Source organism: Chrysochloris asiatica, unplaced genomic scaffold (genome assembly GCF_000296735.1).
Source record: "Chrysochloris asiatica unplaced genomic scaffold, ChrAsi1.0 scaffold00025, whole genome shotgun sequence".
In the NCBI taxonomy this organism is placed as follows: Eukaryota; Metazoa; Chordata; class Mammalia; order Afrosoricida; family Chrysochloridae; genus Chrysochloris; species Chrysochloris asiatica.
The window spans coordinates 11,672,882-11,677,039 of NW_006408543.1; the positions used below are offsets into that span (position 1 = coordinate 11,672,882).

At 40.2% G+C, this 4,158-nt stretch overlaps 1 pseudogene; it reads right to left on the reverse strand.

Annotated features, from left to right (window-relative positions):
• Window positions 1-1,631: 1,631 nt before the first annotated feature.
• Window positions 1,632-3,701, reverse strand: LOC102840165 (annotated as a pseudogene).
• Between the last annotated feature and the right edge of the window lie 457 nt (window positions 3,702-4,158).

Consider the following 4,158-nt stretch of genomic DNA (forward strand, 5'->3'; position numbering starts at 1 on the left):
GCTACCAGAGAAATGTAAAAAAGTGTGGCTAAATCTGCTCTTAACTCCACCTCCCCTTAATTTCATTCTTTATACAAGTTAGTACAATTAACCATCTAGTTTTTTTAGGAATTCTAATTTAAAATCCAACAGAATGAGTGTTTGAGTACTTTATGCAAGTGTTTTTTTTAGATCTTACAAAATATTTCCTGAATAAAAATTATATTAACCTTATCTGATATTTATTAAACAAATATGCCATGACTGTTTTGAATCACAAATATCATTTTAACCAAGTGGAAATGGGAACTTGGGAAGGTTAATAAGAGCTTATGCAGAAATTCATGAGGTCATTCAACTTATTTTACTGTTTAGAAAGACTGAGCATACAGGACCTTCCATATGCTTTGATAACTTTTTTTCCCCCAGTACTATTCATTAAGGAACATTCACCATTTTATTCAATTCTTTTATTACCTAACCATTTCAGGGGAATTGCATCTAAGATTTAAAAATCGTGTGACGTTCTGTCCGAACCTGAGCCTCTGTTTGGCAATCTGAAAAGTCTCAATTTTAGGCAAAGATGCAAAAGGAGATTCCTTTCTTAAAAAAACATGCAGTATTGTGAACCAAGAGGTTTTAATGTAGCAAAAGCAAAGGGAACAAAGAAAAAGCATCCCTTTTCTTATAAAAAATTAAAAAAAAAAAAAGAATTATTTTTATTTCCAATGAAACCAAATTCTACTAGTGTTGATTACCACAAAGTCATTTGGTACAAACAAGAGAGCTTAAGCATGATCACTCAGAGGCAGTCATTTAAACAAAACCAATAATACATGCCACATAGATGATTATTTCTTCTGAAGAGAGTTAACTGAGAAACTTGACTAAACATTTATTATCAGCATATTCAACTGAAGAGAATGTACTGTTTCAACATTCAGCTTGAAAATGTTTAGTACTTTCTACCAACTTCAATTGAGTTTGTTGTTGTTATTAAGTGCCGTCGGGTCAGTTCTGACTCATAGTTGACTCACAGTGACCCTGTAGAGGGTTTTCAAGGAGTGGCTGGTGAGCTTGAACTGTTGACTTTGTGGTTCAATCCAATCTTGCAGTCCAGTGCATTAACCCACAGCACCACAGCAGGACTCCAAAATCATTATGGGAGTAGACATCGTTCTACTATCATGTAGCTAGTGGGTGGGTTTGAACCATTGACCTTGTGGCTAGCAGGCCATTGCATAACCCACCATGCTACCAGGGTATCGTTTTAACCAAGTCGAAATGGGGTGAATGTGAACTTGGGAAGGTTAATATTCTATTTCTAAACTGTGGCATATACTATATATTGTTGTTGATGTTGTTGTTAAGTGCCATCGAGTTGGTTCCAACCCATAGCGACCCTGTACAGGGTTTCCGAGGCTGTAAATCTTTACGAGAGCAGAAAGCCTTATCTTTCTCCTGCGGAACAGCTGGTAGTTTCAAAGTGCTGACCTTGAGTTTCGCAGCTCGATTTGTAACCACTACACTACCAGAGCTCCTCATACATTTAAAATATATTTGTATATAATTATTTGCACAAGGGATACAGAAGGAATTTGCAGATCTCCTTCAATAGACTGGTTGGTCACTTTCCAGCTGTTCAGGTTTATTTAGGAGGTTTCTGCAGTACCGTCATTTGAAGATTGGGAATTTGGGCCAGGCTCAGATGAAGCAGCTGCTGGCCGTCAAAAACTGCATGTGAGAAATGACGGCCCACAGGGTGTGTTCCTGACTTCTGTAGCCAAACGGATACACAAGGCTTGTGATAGAGTTGGTGACAGGATAACTCTGTACCTATGCCTTCCTTAATATAGTCACCGCAACAGATTGGACAGCATTGTTCCAGACCAATAGCAGTGTGATCTTCAAGAACAAGGGTCTCTGGAAGACCATCAACACTTTCTTTACCTGCTGGTGGATTGACCACCTCAACATCCACTGCGAGAGACTCTAAATGAGTCAGGACGGTCCCCACAGCCTGGGCTAAGTGTTCTTCTAGTGCCATGGTGGTGAGGAACTGAGGATCCACATAAGAAATAACTTCAGCAATTCCTAGTCCATCTGCAAATCCATCAAATAAGTTTCAGTCCGCATCTAAGTCTTCACTTTCCCTGGAATCCTCCTCAAGGTTATTGTTAGTAACCAGCATGAAAGCTTCCGGTTGTGCAAATTCATTGGCAGGCTCACTTCTTTCATCATGGAAGTTTTCAAGTTGTACCGTTACCTAGGAATTTCTCTTTCTTCCAAGGAATGTCTGTTCCCCTTCCTGAAGAGATCATTCTTGGTTTTCTTCTTCTGGGCCACTGTGATCATTGTGCAGTTTGGATCATTCTCATTGTTTCCTGGCAGAGTCTCCCAGCTCTCATCACGTGAGGACTGACCTTTTTCTGTACCAGAAAAAGACCACAATGAAGCAGACCATTCCCCATCACTGCCTTCTGAACTATCTTCATCTGTGTCAGACAGCTGATAGTAATCTCCACAGCCATTTCAAAAAGTCTTACCCACAACGTCTTGCCTTCCTGCTGTGGCTCCATCTTCTGTTGCTGCCTGGTTATCTTCTGCTTCTATTTGTATAATTCCACCAAAAGGTCATGTTCTCCATCGTAATCTTCATATTTTATTAAGAGGTCATCTGAGCTGCTTCTCCTCCACTTCCAAAGCCTCCTTCCACCTCTGAACACTTCTTTGTTTAGCCTATGCCTATTAGAACCTATTTCTTGGTCCACCTGGCTTGAACTTTACCAGTTTTCTAGACTTTGGCCTCACTACTTGTTCAGGAGACCTTCCCTGGTTGTTGAGTCTATCGCAAGTATTTTGTTCACTACAAAAAGCCCAGGCTGAACCGTCTGTTGAATTTTCTCTCTGTCTCTCTTAGATATTATTGTTTTGTTGTTACTTTCTAACAACTTCATCTTCAGAAAAGGAGTTGTGTAATTCCTGACTGTTTTGAGGGATAAACTCAGCATCACCAGCAGAAACTTTCATTAAAGATCACGAATCTAACCCTTTCTTCCAACACTTCTTTTATTTCATAATTAAGAGAGAAAACCGGTGGTCAAATATCTGTATTCACCTCTGCTTCTCCATTTTCCAACTCAAACACTGTCTGGTCCAATGTTTCCTAGTACCTACCACCTTCCACAACTTCTGTGGCACGCTGAAGGCAGTCATTATCCTCGTCCTGCTTGGCATCTGGATCATAAGAGTCAGTATGAGCCGCTGCAGTTACATTTAGGATGCTTGAAATATTACAAGCTCCTGGACCATATACTCCCACTCACAGGATTATGAAGACCTACACTGCTTCCTAAGATTCCCTGCCTTCCTCATTACAGCATCCTGCAGCAAAGGATGGGCTTTGGTTGATTCAAGGCTGTACCACAAATGGGGACTTCTATTTCACTTTTTAAAAAATAAAGATTCATTGGGTAAAGAAGAACGAACTTGATCCAATGGACTGGAACCTAAAGAATTTTCCTTTGAAATATCATCTAGTTCCAACACTTTATAATCATCACCAGTGGGACTTAAATTTCTTTCATGTCTGGTCATACATGGTTTAAAACTGACATGTGCATGTCTTATTCCATATCTCCTACCTGTAATTGGATGATACCCTCTTGCTGGTTGGATTCTTGATCCATTGCTACTGGCTCTTTTTCAGTGCATGGTGACATATAGCAGTTTTTGTGTGTTCACTTCAGTGGAATTATGGGTATGATTTTGTTTCTACTCACCCAATGGATAAGGAGCAGAAATTCTTGAATGTGCAGTGCTCTGGAGTGATAACAGTGTTCGATCCTCCATCCACCACCACTGCCTTCTTTTCCACCTCCGATTCCTCCTCCATGGAACCTGTTTGCTTGTTTTAATTGAGCCGTAATATGCTTTCAGAAATATATACCAATCGTAGTGAACATCTCCACACATTTCACTCAGTGAACGCCCCATGTGATCCAGCCTCCAGAAGACCAGTTCAAGGTCCTTCCCAGCGGCCTCTCAAGGCTAGACGCCATATTGACATCTAACATGATAGAGGAATCTCACCTACCATTGAACTTGATCAACAAGGTGAATACAATGTGTTCTCTTTATGTCTGGCTTCTTTCACTCGGTATCTGTTGGTGAGATTCT